The sequence below is a fragment of the Pteropus medius genome, unplaced genomic scaffold (genome assembly GCF_902729225.1).
Source record: "Pteropus medius unplaced genomic scaffold, Ma_sr-lr_union100, whole genome shotgun sequence".
NCBI lineage: Eukaryota > Metazoa > Chordata > Mammalia > Chiroptera > Pteropodidae > Pteropus > Pteropus medius.
The window spans coordinates 7,047,271-7,069,260 of record NW_024355008.1 but is presented as its reverse complement, the minus strand read 5'-3'; the positions used below and the strand labels follow the sequence as shown (position 1 = coordinate 7,069,260).

The window sequence follows — 21,990 nt, the reverse complement described above, 5'->3', positions numbered from 1 at the left end:
AGGCCCGTTACACCCAAACACACGCACACATACACACATTTTCAGAGACACACAAAGATCATCACATTTTCTATTTTCTAATGTTCGGGACCTGTAGACAGTAGGAGAGGACAGGTAGAGAGGCCCAGCAGAGTGAGGTAAGGGCGAAAAACCCTGTCTGCCCCAAGTTGCAAGGTTCGAAACTGGTGTCCTTTTGACTTGGGAGGGTTATAGTAATAAACTACAACTCCACTGGATATGGAAGTGAGGGGGTTTTTAATCGCTGCTGTGTGGTGCCCCATGGAAGAGGCGTGCATTGTGTTATGATTTTACAGCCTGACCTGGCTGACTAGTCGCCAAGAAAGGCTTTTATCAGCTTGATTTTTTTTTTTTTTTATGTCAATGGGTTATCTATCACATAGGCCAAAATAGTGAAAGATAAGTTTATTAGGACTGTAGTGCATGAGGTTGTTAATGCTTCACTCGTAAGTAAATTCAGAAAAATCGATACAACAATACACAGAAACAAAGATAAACATTTTGCTGAAATAGCCAATCTACTTTTAGCTGACCAGAGGGACTGCACATCACCTGTGTGGGCATACAAACTACTGTAAGGCAGAATAAGTCATGGAAGATTGTTCGTGGACCCTTTCTCTTAAAAATAGACCTTTCGAATCAATAGACCCAAGATTTATATTTTGCATATTATGTATATGATACTGACTTTACATATTTCACATCATATGTGAACATCACATGTTGAGCGACTTGGAGATGGTGAACCCACAGAATTCTTTCTGATTTTTTTCTATGATGCATCTTCAACAGATTATATTAGACCATCCTATATTAGACCAAGTCAACAGGTTGCTGGGGAAAAAGCCATAGCTGGAAATTAAGAGGAATAAATTCTAGACCCAGCTCTTAAAAGAGCTGACCAATCTTGAGCAACTAACTTATCCTCTTAAATGTTCAGAATTGGTGTTGAGTTTTGTTTTAATTATTTTTCTTTTAAAATTAAAGTCAGAAGCTTCCCCCAAGTTCCCTTAGTTAAATGTTCATTCATTATATACTAGGTACCAGGCATTGTCATAGGCTCTCGATGTTTTCTTAAGCTTCCTTCTGATTTAAGAGTGTGTGAATTATTCTTAAACATAAACATTTTGAAGATTAAATAAACGGTACAATTGTATGGCCTAGATGCATAGCTTTAAAACTTAAAGCTGAATAAGAGAACTTACTTCAAATCCCCTTTTATTTCCTTGATAACTATTTTAAGGTTTTCTTTTTCACATCCATAAAGTTATCAAATGTGTGTGTGTGTGTGTGTGTGTGTGTGTGTGTGTGTGTGTGTGAAAGAAAGAGAAAGGAGGAGAAATAGATACTGAGAAAACTTAAGTTTATGAAGTTTAGAAAACAAATAGTGGTATTTAGAAATGTGATGTTTTGTTTTTTAATGAAAATGATTTTTAAAAGGGAAAAATATATAAAATCACAGCATTTTAAACTGACGATAGTAAAAGTTATATTTAATGACACTGCATTTAGTTTCAGAAGGAACAAAGCGTTCTTTAGCCGCACTATATTTCTATGGGGTTGGTTCTAAGTATTATTATCTCCATTTTATCCATAAGAGAAATGAGACAGGGAAAAATTATATAACCTGCTCAATATTACACAGAATGCCAGTGGAAAAGGAATTTAAACCCAGGACTGGACTCTTATCCAACAAAGGTTTTGAGTAACTTGACAGCCCTTCCTTCAAAATGACAAAGTTCAGGGACAAGAGTCGGATGGAAGAAAAACCAGAAAAAAACTTTGTCAGGATTTTACTATGCTCTTTTTTGAAGAGGAAAAAAATCAAAACTGAGTTGCCACATTTAATTGCTGAGTGAAATGCTATAGATTATTTGCTAGCATATATATGTTGCAAAATATATAAAAGACCAGTCTACTCCCCACCCCTGACCCCAACCCTAACCACAAGAAAAACTTCTTTATTTCTTTACGATCACAAAGATTTTTTTTGGTTGAATTACACTTAGCTTAGAATTACTAAGAGCTACAGTTTCAAACTTTTAGATCATGCATTGCTATTAGTAAAATGTTTGAGTGTGTACCCTCAATACATATATATATTTATATATACATTTTTAAGTGTACCACTGCATAGATATATAATTTATTATTACAAAGCATACTCACAAAAATGAAATAAAAAGCCTGAGCTAAAAATAAAATTAAATATGAGTTTTAATATTTTTTTTAGAGTCCTATGATACAGTCTTAGGACATGCCTCAGAGTTTTGTATTCAAATCTGGAGACCTCTGACAGTACAAGGTACTAACTGACCAGAACTGATGCAAGAGGGCATGAAGTGCATTGAAATGACTTGTTGCAAGTCATTACTGCTACTAGAAAACTGGTGGGTCCATGAAGCCTTAGATTAGGAGAATGACACATTCTTTTTTAACACATTATAAGTTAATGGTGTGTTAGGCATTATGTGGCAGTTCAAGCCATCATTCAATATTCGTTTGCAGATCATTTATTGAGAAGGATCTGGGTGCTAGGCACTTGTGCATGCCAGATTCCGGAAAAGGAAAATTGCCTTCTCCTAAGAGAAGTGATGGAGTAGAATTCCACTCTCTTGTATGATAGATAAAGGCCTCCCCACTAAGTGAGGAAAAGAAGCTCACAACTAAATGTAATGTAGTATTTTACCATTTTGGAAATACTTTTTAGATTTTTAACTATCATTTAAGAATAAATATAAAGAAATTTTAAATGCCAGTGATGCTTTTTCCCAACCATATAAAAATATGGTTGGGAAAAATCATAGATTTAATAGAGTTTATTTAATTTTTATAATGTAGGGTTATAAAAATAAAAACAACTGTTGGGTCCCTGGGAAAAAAATGGCTTAAGAAGGTCTATATTTTCCTTTCTCATTTTCACATTTGTTGAACTTACAGTTAGCATATTATTACAGTTAGCATATTTCACATTTGTTGAACTTACAGTTAGCACAAGTTGAACTTACAGTTAGCATATTATTCCTTCTCATGGCATTGATTGTCCATTTTCTTAATTTTATTTTATGAGTTCTTTGTTGTGAGCCACATGAGATAATTTTTGGAGAATAAATTTAAATGTGTGTAAATGTGTATGTACAAGTGTATATGTTATTTAAATATGTCTATAAATAACATTTTATTTCTTTATTCATGAATCGCTTCTTTATACTAATTCAAATCCTGATTTCACCACTTCCTAGCTGTGTAACCTTGGAAAAATTCCTTAATCACTATTAGACTCAGTTTCTTTATTTGTAAAGGAGACTTGTTGTAACTTACTTGCCCAGTGTTTGCAATTTCTCTTTTGCCTACATTCTAACTCCAGCATCTCCACACATAAAAGGGATGTGAGCCTGATCCCAGATAAAGCAAACATCCTATTGGGTGACCATTATTAAGCACCTAAAAAGGCAAACTTGTAATAAATCACTCTTTGAAACAAGCCTTGTTTTGTGCATTGAAACTCTAGATAGTTCCAGTGGTGAGGGTCTGCCTTACATAGCAGTTTTTGACTTGTACTTGACCTTGTCGAACTCACTCTTTTTCCCTCTATAAGAAAAAAAAAAATGGAGAAAATCATATGTCTTTCCTCAAGGCTAATGCAAAAGATTCAAAAATCGGAACTCAATTAGCACCAATACAAAAATTCATAACCTTGAAGAGAACCAGCTTTCTAGTGGATCCCAGCAAAGTTAAAGATAAGAAAGAATGATGTTAGGTAAAACATTGCAGAATTCCCACTCTCCTGTGATCTTCTGTAGCATTTCATCTGTATAACTCTTAAGGCATTCAAATACCTAGGCTTGTATGACATTATTTACATATAGATAGAGATCTCTATTTGATGGCAAACACTTTGAAGAAAATGATGATGTTGCTTTAATCATTCTGTTGTCCAATGGTGACTAAATAACTTGTACATTGCCTAATATGTAACTGTAACTCAATAAAGATTTATAAAACAAATGAACCAAACAAGCAAAACAAACCAACAAACAAAGAAAAAGACTAAATTCTAAGAAGGATCAAAGAAAATCTATAGATGGAAGAAGTGCCAGAAAAGGTTGGAAGTCCCAGATATGGTGAACAAAACTTATATTAGTCATCATAGGTTATACCTGCTTATTGTTTTAATTTTTCAAAGCACATTTGAGATAAACTAGCATACTCACTAATATCCACATAAGGTAGATGAAACAGATGGAGAAAATTTCTTTTTAAAGATGAAAAAATTGAAGCAGGAAAAGGTTAAATGATTCCCTCAATATTATACAGCTAGTAGCACAGCTGGATTAGTACTCAAGTTCTAGATACCTCGTTGTGCAACCTTTCTGCCTTTTGGGGAGGAAGAGTCACCAAGGAGTCATTTAAGGATCATACCATAAAAATAGATCTCTAAGTGGACGATGGTTTTATACTAATGGATTTGATAATAAAATCAGTAAGCACAAACATTAGACAGTCCTTCTAGCCACTGTGTCATTAGAAGCTTCAACAACATCCCCAACAAGGAACATCTGCTATGACACATCCAGCCCTTGGGAACTCCCTTCTTCCCAAGACAATCTATTTCATCTTCTGATGATTTTGACCACTAGAGTTCTTCCTGATATTTAACATAATTTCTCTCCTCTTAAATGTTATCTATTGTTCCTTTTTCTATTCTCTTGTTACCACACAGAACAATTTAATTCTCCTCCCCTGGGGCACTTGAAATATGCAAAGATAGCTCTCATGATCACCCCTGCCTTGAGTTGTGTCTTTTCCAGGCAAATAGTCCTAGGTCCTTAAAACATTCTTTCTAGGGCACCATTCTCTATTCTTGGTCTCAAACCCTGCCTATTGTCTTTGTTTGTGAGTTCCTTCAAGTGGGATATCCAGAGCAGGTGGGGGCTGAGGCTATGTGCAGTACAGCATGACCAAGGCTCCCTCATCTTTGAAACAAAGTTTCTATTACTGCACCCTAAGATAGAACTTGCTTTTTTAACAGTCACGTCATTCTAACTGATATTGTGCTTATTCTCCAAAAAAATTTTTTGGAATGTGGGCTGATAAGCCATGTCTTCTCCATCCGTATTATATAATTTATTTTGGGGAAACCGAGGCATGTGCCTTAATAACCCTGGTATTGTATAGTAAGTGGTTAAGATCTAAGGCTTTGGAGTTATAACAATCTGGGTTAATAGTTTAGCTCCGGTGCTTACTAACTTTGTGAACTTGGACAAATTGCATAACCTGTCTTTGCTTCAGTTCCTCGGGTATGAAGGGTATGGTAATGCGTACCTTGTAAAGTTATTGTAAGTATTAAATAAAATAATATGTGTAAAATACTTAAAACATCTCTTATCATGTAATAAGCACTCAATAAATGGTAGTTTTCATTTTTCTTTAGCTGATGAGATCCGACCCAGAATTCCATTTTGCCACTTCTTTTTATATGCTGATTATTTCATTCAACATATTTGCTATTGACTTCACCATCTTTAATTCATTCACAAATTTGATGCCTTCTTTTCATTTTCAGTCATTTTTAAAAGCATTGCCTAAGGCAAAACCCAGAGCACCTACCTCCCAGTAGGTTAACTTTGATCATTAATCAGCACTCCTGTGGCCAGTTGTTGAACCTGCAATAGAGCCACCTAATTTCACCTAAATTTTAAAAATTTAAACCTAAAGAGAATAATATAATATAATAATACCTTATTACAACTTAATATATTATTACATTGCCTCAGATTTCTTTATAAGAAATATAACATTGCATATACAATGGAAGCTCCCTTTCTTGGTCCAGTTCCTCTCCAGTTCTCCCCAGAGGTGACTATTATTTTGTAATTTCACTCTCATCCTATCTATATGTTTTCAGCTCACTCATGAAAATGCTTGATGTGACTTTATCAAAAAGCTTTATGAAATTTTCATTTGCTAATGTTATCATAAAGGAGTTTTTGGGTGGGTGGGCATACTATGGTTACTTAAAATGAAAACAGGAAAATATGGAAGGATATGAAAAGGCTCTTAGAATAAAAGAAAAGTCTCAGAAAGCCCAGTGACCCTGTCAACTCCAGGGATTGAGATCACTTTAGATGAGAATATATTCTTTATGATGAATTTGCTCAAACCCTTTTTCATTCTTTCTTTATGCTACTAAAGATAATGGAATAGAAGAGTCCATTTGCCTTTAGCCAATTGTTGTGCTTACCTTTGGCCCAGAGTAGAAGATACTTTGCTTGACTCTCCCACCAAGACTGCACTGTTATCTGGTGTTAGGAGGAGGGGGCAGTGTTGGATGAGGCAGGGAGTTGAGTTAGGACAGAAATATTTAGGTGCCTGCAGTGTATTGGTAACATACTAGTTCTTGGTGGATTCACAGGTGCTCATTTTGTAACTTACATAGATGTTACATTATTCTTTTGTATGTATCAAATATATTTGAAAAATAAAAGTAAACTTGAAGAAAATAATAGAAAAAATTGCATACAAAGGAGGTTATTAGGTTCCTAAAGTAAAATTGGAAGAGTACTACTAATAGAATAAGAAAGATACTGGGCAGGTAAAAACAGGAGGTCTATACATCTTCAGCAGCCACAGTGCAACTGAGCTTTAGTTTATTAACCCCTTTCGAAAGGAAATATAAGTTGAGGCTAGGCTTAGTGACTCCATGCTGGCTTCTAACAATTACTTTGTCCTTTTTCTAAGTATATACAGATCTTTCCTTTACTTTCCTATCTTAGTCGGATTTCATTTCAAGGACTATAAAGCCACTCAGATAAGCTTAGGAAAAAGAGGAAGTTAGTTGTACAGATATTGGGGTCTCTCATAAAAATCAAGGACAGTAAGAATAACCAGGCATGGAAATAAAAGCACCTCACCTCCTTTACTGCTAATGTCACTAGGTGTGGGACAAGGATTCCTCTATTATGGAGGGCTGATCTTTTGTAGGCAGAAACAGTCCACTAAAATGATAATGGGCATAGGAGGATATAATGGGTATTCTACTACATAGCACTTTCTAGGATACCCTTATCTAGGCTCCATGTCTCCCATCCTGTAATTTGCAGAATCCAACTTTCCCCCCATAATCTCAAGAAACTGAACTAGAATTACTCAAACTGTTTATGGCCTGATTTTATACCCACATATATTCAGAAACAAATTATTTATTTAATATGTTTATTTATGTTCTAGTCCTTGACTCATTCCAGAAAGGATTTCAGTTGGTCTTCAACAGTTCGAACTTATCTGCATGTTTTCTCAAGACTCTCAGGTATTAGTCAATAGATGTAGGAAACCTGTACTCATTTCGAGTATCTAGGTGGTCTCTTAACTTTTCTAAAAACTTATTATTTACTTCCTATTACATTCTACAGCAATCTGCTCGAACAAGCTGAAGAAATGGAGAATTTATTAGAATCACTACACAGGTAAGATTACAGTAAAGAACAACCAACAGAAAGGTATAATTTAAACCTTAAATGAAGTAGGATTATCAGGGATCGGAGATAGGCGATAGGCCAGGGACGTTTTCGAAGGTGCAGTTTCAATGCAGGAAGTACAGCTGGCAGCAAGGTTGCTTTTTCCTGAATTGGAACGGGACAGACAGGAGAGGCATACAATTGAGAAGTTAACTAAAACAATGGTGTTTGGTAAAGGCGATAAAACTAAGGCAGAGGGAAAAGTCATGCTAAATGTTGGTTTTGGTATGGATTTGCATTTAGGCTCACCCCTACCATATTTGAGTTGCTGACCAAACAAACAAACAAACAAACAAACAAATAAATAAATAAATTGAGTCTGACTTACCAGAAAGGACAGCTTTAAAAAGAACAGTGTAACAGTGCTCAAAAAGGGGGCATTAAATACATTACCTGAAATTAGGCTGGAGTCTCTGCAATGGAAGAATTGGCTCCAGGTCTTGGGAGTATTTAGCTATTTGGAAGGGAATGTTTTCCTTTTGTGTCCTTTGACACTTTTTCCTACAGTACCATTTCTTCCTCATTCAGAAACAAAACTCTCTAATCTGTTGAATTGCTAAAGTTCTCTTTGTAAATGTCAAATTGACTGTTACAGGGTTGTTAAAAGTGCTGATCTCTGTCTGCCCAGCTCTGTTCGGGAGAAGGAAAAATAAAATGGGTAACTTTGCTTGTCACTGTGTATGAGGGAGGGAAGGAAAAAAGGCAAGAAGGAAAGAAGAGAAAAAGAAAGAAGGAAGTCATGCTCTAAGAGAAGTTTACTGGGCTGACTTCAGAAGCCACCTGCCCTTGGCTGTGATTTTGCATTTAGATGTGACCTGAATAGAGGTTGGGGAGAGGGAAGAAATAAATACAAAATAACCCTTTCCCTAGTAGATAGTTTTGAATTAGAAAAAAACCTCTTCAGCCACACCTGGGTCCCCAGCACCAGACAGAGGGATAAGGGTCTCTCTGCCCTCTAATTCCCCAACTACTTTAGGCATAACCAAATCCATAGCCACAGCAAGGACGAGGCCATCCTGACTTACACAACCTGTGTCCTTCTTATTAAACCTTAACTGCAGAGTTCCAGGGTTCTTTCTCTCTCTAGTCATACTTGTTCTGTTCAGAGGAGAAAACCTGGCAGCTGAAAGCTCTGCCCTTTTTCATTCTGCACCACTCCATCTAATCTTCCCTTCCTAATTTGGAGGCTGTGTCTGCTCTCCCATCCTTCACAGATTGGAGTTGTCTCTAGCCCTTCAAAAGAGGAAAATCATCAATTTGAAAGGTGTCTCAGAAAGGTGAATGGAGAAGAGCTGGTCCAAGGTCTTGGTGATCATCTGAGAAACCAGTGGCATTTCAATCTTGAGTGAAGTAAGGAATAAAGAGGCATCCAACAAAGCTCCAGCTATTATCCTGGTGAGTTTGGAAGAAAGAACCAAGTTATGGGAGACAGTAAGTTTCATGGATCACACATTCATTAATCCACTCAACATTTATTAAGTGCCTTCTCTGTGTTAGATATTGTGGTTATTGCAAGAGACACCAAACAGATGTGGTCCCTGTGCTAATGGAGCTCATGGTCTAGCAGCAGAGAAAGATGTAATATACAATATAATGCAAAATATTCCTCAGGATCGGGGATAGAGGCAGAGCAAGCCAATTTATAATGCCGGAGGAATCTCAAAGTGGAGGAGCAAATGAAGGATCTGGAGGTGCTAAAGGTTTAGCTGTTTTAAAGAGTAAAGAGGTTTTCCTTGCTTGGCTAAGGAAAAAGGCTGGATTATGGGATCTTTCGATTCTTAGGTTGGCTCTATATTCTAAGTAAAAGAAAATGCCAGTTTGGGATGTGTCCTTTTTTATGATTTTTATGGTCAGTATTATTATTTTCAAACTCTTGTGTTTGTATATAGTAGTGAGTGCTTGGGAGAGATTATTTTGTTTGCTTCAGGAATTTCAGTAGGAAGCTAAATGTATTAGGAGTATTCTGCAAAAAAAATACATATTAGTGGTTATAAGAAGATATGTCAGGAAATACTACACACTGGAGGTTTCAGGTGGCAGCTACCCTGTACAAACAAAAGTTTATGTGCTGGCAACAAGAATGACTATTTCCATAGATAAAGCATGTCTGGTAAGAATGACAAACACTGGATATTGATGTAGATTTTAGTTTTTATTTATATTTTGGAGAGGCATAATTACATTTTGATTTTATGTCATTTCTTGTGGAATAGACCTGTTACTCTACTGGGATTGTGTATCCTCAGTAAGCTATGCAATTTGTATTGATATTTGCTCTTCCCGTGTATGTTCATAGGGTGTGTATGAACTAAGGCTCCCAGTGGAGGCTGAATTGCTTAGAGCTTAAGAACCGGTGCTTCTGGAGTCAGAAAGATCTGATTTCAGACACTGGCTCTGCTATTTACTCGTTGTATGTCCTTGGACAAACTTCCTAAACCTGCCAAGCCTTAGGCCTCAGTTTCCTAAACTGTAAGATGGGGATTAGAATGGTTTCTACATCTAAGGCTTGTCATGAGAATTAAACTAGGTGCTGCATATAAAAAACAGTCCCCAGCACTCAATAAATAGTAACTCTTACCTTAAGTGTAGCTTGTCATATAGGGTAATGTTTGTGTCCAGTGACATGGAGCCCTCAGAAGATAAATAGAAATTTTATCTTCTGAGGAAGATAATTAAAATGCTAGAGAGATTTTGGTGGGCCATTCATTGAAGATTGCTAAAATGTAATATGGTGGCATAGTAATTATATGCATGCAGTGAACTAAATATCTCCTTCTGTTTTCTTTACAAAAGACAGTGGTGTTCACAATTATTTAGGTAACACTAGAGAATTTCAGAGTATTTAGAGTATTTATGCACTTCTGACTTGACTTGCTTAGCTTTCTTAATATGTGTCTGTATTAGACGAAGAACTCATTTTTAGCTCCAACTCACCATTGCATCCTTAGCACTCTACAGTCTGATAGCATTTTTCAAAATGTGATTCACCAGAATCACCCAGGTGACTTGTTAAAAATTCAGATTCCTGGCCTTGATGTGTGAAGAAGTCTCTGGTTTTAAAATAAATATCCCAACCCAGCTGATTTTTATCAACGCCTAAGCTTAAGAATGACTAAACCATACAAATAATAGTGTTCCACATAGAAGCTATACTCCTGAAGCTCAATCAGCTTGTGCTTATTATTTCAATGGTAACTTGTGTAAAACATTTACAGGACACACCCCAAAACCCTCATAGGACATGAAACCTTTTGTTCTTTATGCCTTAACAACCATTCCAAATCACTTGATTAATAATGATTTACTTTTTCTTCTAGTCTTCAGAAACAATTGTCTTTCCTTTCTTGTTGTGGTAACAGCTAAATTGTGACCTTGTTACTGAAGAGCAGGGTTAGGGATGGAGCAACAGTAAATGTATGTTGGGATCCATAGAGAACCCCTGGTTTACGTAGACCTCTCCAGGGCTGAACTTGTTAAAGTTGGCCATTTTCTCCCCAGTCCGTCTGTCTCTAAAGTCTCATATATCCGTGGTATATATCCCCATGACATCCCCAACCTATAGATTCCTAACCCTTCTGTCCTGATCACTACTCCAGATCTATTGTGATTACATCAGCCAGATATCTGTGATTGCTATCTGATTCTGCTTCTAGAAATTCATTAGCCATGACGGCAGTACAACTGATATTTCCATGTTTAGTTTGTAAGTAGAAAAGATATACATATGTGTAAAAGTGTCAACACAAGTTGTGGGGTGGGGAGAAGAAAGGAAAAGATGCCTCTGAAGCCAGGGAAGACATCTCTACTTTTATATTGCCTGATCTAAGCAGTTTCAGGCAAAGAGACAGGTGAGCTACAGGGGCAAATCTGAAGTTTGCTGCCCCCAGTGTGTTGAACCTATGAGTACTTAACTTTTTAAGCCATTTTCTTCTGCCCAGGCATGACAAATTTTGATATTTGAAGTTCTATATTTTGGCAGAGTGATTGGTGGATGAAACAATGCTGATTTACCTTTGTTTAAAAATGTGTTTAGGAGATCCTCAAAACTTTAATGGAAATAAACATTCTTTATGTGGTGAAACTGGAGATTGCAGCTCAGGAAAGCAAAATCTCTTCAACATGAATCTGCTAGTGTCCCACAAAAGAAACCTGTCCATTTAGCTACTTTAATAAAATCGGAACTATATGCTGAGATGGCTGTACCCACACTCTGGTTCACAGGGGTGGCATTATATAGTCTGCTACAAAGCAGTGCCTTCACACAGGGGCTTAGAGTCAGATGTGGGTCTCTGAGTCCTGGCTCCCCACCTCACCAGTTGTATAAACCTGGACAAGTTATCTAGACTCGGTTTCATCAACTGTAGGATGAAGATAATTGTAGCTGTGGTGAGAAAAATGTGGTAATGAATATAAAGGTCTTTATGATGGTTCCGGCATGTAGTAGCACTCAATAAATATCCTTTTGCTTTATCTTCTTTGATTCTATTGTCCCCACCTTTTCTTTACATCTTGTCCAAATTTCTTTCAAATGCAATTATGTAATATGTCAAGATACGCCTAATTCCCTATTCTTTATTTTCTCAATTTCATTTGTTAATTCACAAATATTTCCTGAATGTCTGCTATATACAAGGCAATATTCTAAGTACTTAAATCAGAGAACAAAACAGACTAAAATCCTTGCTATCATGGTGCTTACATTCTAGTTGATGGGAGAAATGTAGTGGACAGTAAACAGAGTGAATAACTAGAAGAAGGGATAACAGGGGGATGAAGACTGGGTATAGGGGAAGAGGTATTCCAGTTTTAAATGAAATGATCAGAATAGACCTCACTGAGTTGTTTAAACATAGAAGAGATGGGAACTGTCTTTTTTCATGAAGTTGTGCAGAGCTCATTATACTTGGATAGTTTTAGGCAAAGTGACAGGCTTGAATGCCTAAAAGAAGTGGGAAGTTATTCCTTAATTTCTCAAATGCAGCAGAAAAGAAGCAGAAGGAAGGTTAGTGATGCTTCTGATGCTTCCCCGTTAGGTGGCAAGAACTGTTTGTTTTCTCTTTTTGACTTCACTCACCTCTAGTCTCTAAGGTCATAGAATATTTATCCCTCACTTCCTGGGGTTTCATGTCTCAGGACCTTGGGTGGTGGATAATGTTATCAATAAAAGATGAGATATTAGAGCTTCTTATGCTATATCTGTGTTATATATAACAGAAATCCTTTGCAACTCAGGGAAACATACAGAATTAACTATGAATCCGTGATTGGATTTAATCTTAAACAATTTTTATTAAAACATAGCAGCATAATTTTTTAAAAGCCTGATAAAGTAGGAAGAGCACTGCAATGGGATTCAGAGACCAGGGTCTGCCAAAGCCCTTCCACTATCATTTGACAGTTCTATGTCTGAGACTTTCTTACCTATGAATTAGGGGTGAGGGGAGGTGTCTCTTTTACTTCTCTAATTCTATGATCTTTGAAAAGCTCCAAGAATTTTTTTCTCCTAGAAACTAAAGCAAGTATAATATGTGGGCCTATAATCTCTTGATATCTACTTTATTGAAAATGGCAATTAAAGTCATTTGTCCATTTTTGGATGGGAACAAAAGTGGGGTGGTTATCTTCCACATGCTATTGTGATTCTTTATGTTCCATGCTATAAATGAAGGGGAGAATGTATTCTTATCGTATACTGCTCACCAGCAGTTTGCTATATACCTAGAACTTTAAGGCCTTACCATTAAATGTCATCCATCAACCCTTAAAATACTTTAGTCTTAATGAACTTAAAGAGGCCTACAAGTGACAAAGGCCTGTCCTAAAGGTCTCAAAGCCTTTTAACCATTATTATTTTTATATCAGAGCTAATTCTACTAGTAATATGCTATAACATAATTAATATATTATAATCTTCATTTTACATGGGAAGAAATTGAAACACACATAAAGGCCCACTCAAAAAAATCAGTCAGTCCATTACTGTAAACCCAGACCTTTCCTTAGTTTTCTAAACCAGATATTGGCACACTGCGGCCTGCAGGCCAAATCTGCTTTCCCTTCCCTTTTTCTACCCCAACCCAACCTATTTTTATGTGGTTTTTACATTTTTTTAATAGTTGAAAAAAATCAAAAGAATAATAATTTGTGATATGGGGAAATTATGTGAAATTCACATTTCGATGTTCATAGATAAAGGTTTATTAGAGCACAATCACTCCCATTATTTTTATATTACTTGCTTATATATTTGATTCCTTTCTCTCAAAAATGGCAGAATTGAGTAGTTGTGACAGAGATCATATGGCTTCCAAAGCCTAAAATATTTACTGTCTATCCCTTTACTGAAAGAAAATTGCTGTTTTCTGGTCTAGACCATATGGGTGTCTTTGTTAGGTGTCTAAGGAGAACATATGTAGACTCATGGCATTTCAGACCTTCCTTATTTTATGAAAACTTGCATGTGGCACCATTTTGCAAGGAAAACTACATATGTTTTCTCTCATGCTACTACATTCCTCCTTTATGGGTCAGTTACTCATTGTTAATTGTTATTCATGGAAATATCCATTTGTTCATTCATTCATTCACTGCACAACTCCTTGTGGTACACCTACCTAGGAAGTAACAAAGTTTGTCACTAACAAAGTGACTAACAAAAAGTATATTTATTAGTTAACTTTTATAGGCAAATAATACACAAATATATGCCATTATTATACAATAGCGAGAAGTTCCATCCTGGGGTTATGACTGGGGCGGAAAGGAAAGTTACTTTAGTCAGCTGCAGAAGTTGGTGAATGCTTCCTAGAAATGAAGACACTTGAACTGAGGACAAAAAGAGGACAAAGGTGGGGAGGGGACATGCATTTTATGTTAGACAGAGCGATATTTTCCAAGGCCTATATTAGTCAGGGTTCAGTGGAGGAAACAGAAACCAATGAGTCATTTTAAAAAGGAGAGGATTGAGATAAAAATTCATAGGTAATTAGGACAAAATTATGGAAAGACTGGAAGAATGAGCTGTGAGCTGTCCCATGAGGAATAATTCCCAAAAGACTAGAGTACTGTACCACTGAGGCCACCACTGGAATTAGTCCATCGACAGATTACCATCCATTGATGAAGAATCAAGAAGGCAGCTCTGAATGCTGCTATCACTAGACACAGGAACTCTGCTAGAGAAAAGAATCTCTATAAAATTGCTTGCCGGTAGAAAAACTCCAGGAGAGCATAAAGATGGCCTCAACCCCACTTTAAATTTCTAAATCTCACAAGAATACATATATTTTGTGCATTCGAAACTCGAGCTGCAAAAGAAGCTGAGAAAAGCCTTTAGCTTTCTGGTCTCTGCAATATAGGAAGGCACCCTGGAGGTAAGTTGGAGTGGAAGTTGAGCAAGCCAAGCCACAGAAACCACCACATGTATAGAATCAATGTCAACGTCCATTCAGGGAACTGCAAACAGTTTGGAATGGCTAGATCAGTGTTCCCAAATCAAGTGTAGATCCCTTTTTAACATCAAAATGTCGAACCCCGATGCATATGACAATAGTTATATTTTTAACATCCTTTGATTGAGAAATATATTACAAATAGTTACATGCAAATAAAAATTTATTTTATTTGTCACAATAGCAAATATATACATCTGGAAAATGAAGGTGATAACAGTAGCTCACATATATTGCATGCATCATACATGTTAACTCGTTTAGTAGTAATGCATATATATTTAAATTATATCATTTATTTAGTCAACAAATAATGCCTGGACCACTTGTGGATTCCAGAACTCTTTTCAGTAATGCCTAGAAAGCCAAGTATTTCAGACTCACATTTGGGGACCACTGAGCTACAATAGTTTGATGAGAGAGAGGCAAGCAAAGAGGCTCTAAAAGAAGGCTAATTTTTTTAGATGTTAACCAAGAGGTGACAGGAAGTTACTGAATTCTGAGCAAAGGAATGACAAAATTGGATTTTCATGTCAGAAAAACCACTCTGGCAAAGGCTGGCAGATGAATTGTAGGAATGAAAGGCTGAAGGCAAGAAGAAAATATAAGAGGCTATTTCAATGATCCAGGTGGGAAAATCGGGGGTCTAATAAACATGGTAGTGGGTACGAAGAGAAATGGATATTTAGGGACAGAATTGGTTGCTTATTGATTGATTTGGTGTGATGTGAGTAACTAAGAGGACAGAAGAAAAAGGCCATGCTTGGGTAACCATGTAAATGTGGAATATAGCCAAAAATGAAGCATTCCAAGTTCTCGAGCAATATATATATATAAAAGTCAGTAAAGTAACATGACTACAGCACTAAATTAGTCAGGACAGACTAACCGCTATAAAAACAACCTCCAAATTTCAGTGACTTAATACAATAAAGATGTATTTCTCATTCACATCATAGTCCAATGGGGATTGATATGTGTGCATGTGATGGTGAGAAGGGAGGCAGACTCTGCTCCATGTGATTATTCCGGGACCCTTTTCCTTTTATTGATTCCACCATCTCCTAGCCTACTGGATTCTCTATGTTCCCCTGGACAAAAGAAGATAAAGAGCTGAATTGCAAATTGGAAGATTTTATGTGCCCAGCTTGGAACAAACGTACATCACTTGTGCACACATTCCAGCAGTTAGAACCCAGTCATATGGCCACACCTAAGTGAGTTGGTCATGAGAAATGTAATCTAACGGTGTGCTCAGGAGAATGAAGACATGAGTTTCAGGAGCATCTGCCAGTCTATACCATAAGCATATGTTAGATCATAAGGCAGAACTCATAGAACTTGAAAATATGATTGCAGTGAATGATAAAGTCGTTTGAGTTTAATTAAACAATGTCTAAACATGATTGATGTAACAGAGAAATCTGTGAACCACTTGATTATGTTACTGATGAAATTGTTTTCATATAGCGTGAGGATTGGGGAGAAATAGGAGGAAGCAATACCTCTATTGAGTCCAGAAGTAGGTGAAACAAAGATAGAGGAAGCATCACTATCTCCTGCACTATCCATGGGTTGAGGTACTCTATTTATTCATTAACTACTTATTAAGTGCCATTTGCCAGTCACTTTTCTAGGTGCTGGAATAGAAACAATTTATCCTGTCTGCCAGATAGGTATATCCCTAGAGTAGAGGTAGATCTACCCGATCCTCAGGGCTGGAAGGCCCAAGCTTTTATGATATTCCACTTAATTCACTTTGCTCTGATTCTCTCCCAAACAAATACCTTCTAATTCCCTCTAGACTGTGTTTGATCTGCCAGCAAAGTCCTCTAATCCCTGTGATTCCTGCAGCCTCCCACTCCTCCTTTCCCTCCATTTCTTTTTCCTCTTCCTTTATTGTCTTCACCATCGTTATGCTCATCATAATAGCCACCATTCACTGAGCACTGGGCATTGTGCGAAGTACTTTACAGGTTTTTTTTTTTTTTTAATCCTCATGGCAATGGCATTTTATAGATGCAAATGCCAAGTCTCAGAGAAATTCATTACTTGCTTCACAGTTAGTAGTGGTGAACCTAGATCAGAACCCAGTTCTGCTGACTTCATGGCCCAAGTTCTTTCTACCTTTATAAAGGAATAAATCTGCATCTGAGCTTATAGATCAGTCCCTTGAGAATTTATTAAATATGAATTACTTGCTTCAATTGCTCAAGTCTGGGTACATTGACAAAATCAAGTTTCTAGTTCCACAATACTCCAAACCCATCACTAATCTGGGAAAAGGCTTCAAAGGTCATTCACCCTGTGAGGTCTTGCCAGAGCTGCTGATTGGCTACCTGCCTCTGACATCCCTATTTCTGAACTGTAACTTCAGCATTGGTGACCTGGTCATATCACAAAATAATCTGTTTGCCACAGAGAACCGTTAGCATACTTACATTTTTATAATGAGAAAAACAGTTCTCATAAATAAAGCCCAAACCTTAGATACAAAATTTAGTGAGGTTATCAGATAAAAATTACGTTTGATTCCTTCAACAAAAACCATACTGTGTAGGTGGAATTATTGAACAAATGTGTAATCAGAAAAATATATTTTTGAATTGAAATGGATTGATAAGACTAAATCAAAGTAAATGTGTTTTCTTCTAATGGCAGTTTTATTTTCCCAGAGTGGGAATTTTAAATTGCTTCTAAGTTAGTGAGTAGGAAAAGTGCTTAAATAGTGATAAAATGCCTAACAAATGTTTGACCAGCATGCAAAAGATAACAACGAAGAGAAGAATAGTTCTGCAAATGTTGTAAAAAACCATACACACTTATGCCACTCCATACTGATTTTTCTAACCAATGTACAATGGAAAGCATCTACTTCATTTTAATCTTTTATTAATATCTTTATGTAGTATTAACCTTCACACAATATATCATTTCTTTTATTTCAGAATATTTTTGACTCTTTTTGTCTTATGTTGTCATTTCTGCTGGTTTACTACTGAATTACTTCACTGTAATGTTACAGAAGTACTAAAAATGTAGGTCAAAGTGTATCTTTTAGAAATCACTGTAGGAACCTTAAAAGAAACAAATGAGGGAATGACGTGCTTTTCTTATACAATATATAGTACAATAATGACAGTTGCTCAGGGCTGTTCTTGGGTGAAGGGCTATGGTAAATGTGCAACTTGGGTTGCAATGAATGTTCTTCTGGTGAACTGTACAAACTTGAAAGCCCACCATTCTCAAGTGAATCACACTAAAGCCAGGCTTTATCACAAGTAAATGTGTGACTATTTTCCAGCTCCACATACGTGTCCATAGCAACCAACTGTATGACTTCCCAGCCAGGCTTGATAACTCATCAATCTACTAGTGATATAATGTGGTAACTGCAAATCCTACTCCAAGGAAGTGGTGGAACACGGCCTAGGAGTGAGGATACCTGATTCTGTCTGAAGTTCAACTCTGTGGCTCTGGGGGATTCACCTAACTTTCTGTAGGTTCAAGTTTTTAATCTGTAAAATGACAAAGATGGACTAACTACAAGATCTCTTCCAGGTTTGAAGTAGAGCAGTACTACTCCATTATGTGGGGGGAAAGCCCTAAATTTAAAAAATTGATTAGTAATATCTCTATAAAGTGATATTTAGAAAATAATTATAATCTAGATGGTCATAGTACTAGTATAGTGAATATGAATGTTCTTAGTGAAAATGACTGCATTTTTTTCTCCTGTAAACCCATTCAAACCTGCATCATTGGCCTCCAGGCTGGCAACAGGTTTGGTCTATGATTACAGGGACTCTCCATCCCTGCAAAGGTTCATGTAAAATTGCCGGATTCTACTAAAATCCAAAGCTCCTGAGAAGCCGATGTGGTTACCCTGGGATCAACCCTAATTTCCACTGGAACCCGTGCCAGCTTAAGAGGTGCTTATGCTTCAGTGACACTGCTGGGGCAAGGCATTTTGAGTTGTGCTTGTTTGTCTGTGCCTGGGACCCAGCCCTGCCAAGTATCTCAATCCAGGGCCACCTGCCCCAGAGTCCCTCTACCCCTGACCTCTCCCCAGGCTGGAGAACAACCCTCCTTTCTCCTGTTGTTGCTTTCAAGGAGTCTTCCCTTTCTCCTTTCCCTTTCTGGTATACCTTGCATACACTCTTCGGAGCGTCAGATTTAGGATACATATTTTATTTTCTATTTTTATGGAATATTATGCTCTTCAATTAATATGTGTACTTTTGGGATGAGAAAGGAAACTTAATTTATGAAACTTTGGACTTTCTCCTGTTTTTTGAAACACTATGGGCATTCCTCTTCTGGCCTGGGTTATTTGAGGAGAACACAAATGATGGTAATATACTGCCTTTGCACACTGCTTTATAGTTTACAAATTGCATTTAAGAACATTATATCATTTCATCGGGCAAAGATGTAAGGTTTTTACTGAGGAATTGTCAAAAGTTGAGGACGCCAAGGAAAGCAGAATGGTATTTTAGAAGGACCTCTAGGTGTAAACAGTTGTCTCCGTAGGAATAGCTGTCACTGAGGTGATAAAAAAGTAAGGGAGGTGAAGGTGGAAGAGCACAGAGCAGTTCCAAGGGGCCATCACGACTTGAAGAAAAAATGGGGAATGAATAGGGTTTGGGGACATGGGATTTTTATACATATTTCTATGCCTTTCTATAGTATCCTCAACGTAGATCAGGTTAGCGGTTGTCCATAGAGAGACTGTTCACAGGAAGAGAAAGAGGAGTGAGGAGTAAAGGGATCTCATTTCACTGTGAGTGAGTGAGTGTGAGAGAAAGAAGGAGACAATCAAATACCTTCTGCTGAGGGCATCTGTAAATCATTCATTTGTAAGTCTGAAAACACTAGAGTTTGAAATAATTGTGGAGAATACAAGATGAGTTTAAATAAAGTCTATATCATATATTTTAAGAGAAATAGAGTTTTATTTCTTCCAATATAATGAGCAGATCATATTTACAGTAATAAATAAGATGAGGTGAATGGAAAAATATAACTTGATAGACCCACATCTTATGTTAAGATTGTTATAAATAATTTAAAATATATACATACTTTGATATAATTGCCGGCACCTAAATATAAAGAATTTTCTTTATTTTTATTTTACAGATACCTTACAAGCAAGTCTATGAAAATTCAGAGGGAAAAATATGTCACTTGTTTTACTCAGTAATAATAGTTTATTTTATCAGAATCATCATTAAGTTAAATTATAATAGGCTGTATTTTTTGTACCTAAGGACTTTTAAGATAACCACTATTAACTTTATCAGAATTTCTAGTACTCTAAAATCATTTGAATTGAGGGAATATTTTTTTTGGTGTCATAGTCTGGGCAAGCATTCGAGAGATGCATAAATGCTATAACCATCAATGTAGTGTTATTACAAGAGTAGAAATAGAACAGACTGAATCACTGAGGCACAATACCCTGGAATATATAACTGCTGCCTTCAGCCAGCCAGATTTTGGAAAACTCCAGATCCTGATGTGTTGCAAAATTCCAGGCATGAAAAATTCTATCAGTTCTTTCCTGGCTCAGCTGGAGTCCAGCCTCCTTAAGGAAGGCTCCCCAAACACTCCAGCCTGCAAGTGACCTTGTGCTCATTTGAATGCATCACCCCAATTAAGTGTTTCTGTAGGTTGACAGTTGTAACAGGCACCCCTAGTACCCTTGTCTCATCCCTTTGACCCACCTCTGATTTCAGCTGCAGCTCTAGTGGAAGGGCCAGTGCAAGCTCAGATTCACCTCATTTGGTGGACATTCCACCTCATCCACAAAAAGTGCAATTGCTCACAGGGCTTTCTCTGGCACAAGGGAAACGTGCTGTGGACAAACCCAGCCTAAAAGTGTGAGAGAGTAATTGTTCCTAGGAAAAAACTCTTCTACCCAACAACCTTCTGGGCTGTTGGAACCAATCGGTAAATACTTCTGCCTGCTGTTTTTTAGATGGACATTTTTTTCCTGTATGCTTCTTAGAGATTCTGGCAGAAATGAGCTCCCATTGTCTATGGCAATGACTTCTAAATGACACTATTATATTGGATTTTCCTCTTTTTCTCATTCATTTTCCCTACTCCCTTACTCCTGCTTCCTGGGACCAAGTCCAAAATATACTACCTGAACTATTCGGAAAGGTTTTGCTTTGAGAGAAACCCAAATTAAGACAACAGTTATACACTACTTTGCATTGCCCTTGTTTTAATTAAATCAATCTTTTAAAATCTTGTTGATGTAAGTCTTACTTCTACAACTATATTATAGTCTCCTGAAGGTAGCAAGAATTTCTTATACGTTGTATCATGTCTTGCATATGGTAGATTTCTATTAGTAAATATTTGTTAAATAAAAAGCTCAAGATGGTATATGAAGATGCTGTCCATCCCTTTGAGAACTTCCGCTGATTCCATGTCCAGATTCTTGTAAAAACACTGGTTGTTTATGGGCATCGGGCTGGGTAATGGACATTTAATATTCCTTATGTCTATCCAGCATCTGAACCTCTTCCTTATAATGGGCAACCCTTATCTTAGGCACTGAAAATACCAGCAACTCACTTTCTAAGCCTTGTAGCTTGTCATATAGTCTACTGATCAGATTTACTCACACTGAACCCTGAGTCAATGTCAAGATGTGAAGAAACAGGAACTACTCTGAATCCATCCTGGTAATGGGGTAGTGGCAGTTACAACGGCACGCACACCATGAAGCCAGTTTTGAAGGCACATTTTGGGGCATTATGCCTGGCAGGATAGCCTCTGATCTTGGTTTACCAGGCATCTTGAAGATATCCTGAGTTATTTAATATTTTTAAAGTTGTTTTTTTTTTCCTGAGTAAATTAGCCAGAGTGGAAGTTTGTTGTTTTCAGTAAGACCTTCAATCGATTCATTCTATATTTCCAAGAAACCTTGAGGTTATTTTAGGTTGCTAGTGGGAAATGTATAGCAAACTCCAATGGGGGTGAAGAGG

General features: G+C 36.9%; 1 long non-coding RNA gene across 2 annotated transcripts; it reads left to right on the top strand.

Annotated features, from left to right (window-relative positions):
- Positions 1-52: 52 nt before the first annotated feature.
- On the top strand, positions 53-18,625 carry LOC120598114 (uncharacterized). 2 transcript variants are annotated; one of them, XR_005651509.1, is made up of 5 exons: positions 54-137; positions 7,249-7,327; positions 7,431-7,484; positions 8,750-8,930; positions 18,291-18,625. It is a non-coding gene; the product is annotated as an uncharacterized LOC120598114 (long non-coding RNA). The 2 variants fall into 2 exon arrangements; XR_005651508.1 differs by lacking the exon at positions 7,249-7,327 and having other exon boundaries at positions 53-137.
- The last annotated feature ends 3,365 nt before the right edge of the window (positions 18,626-21,990 follow it).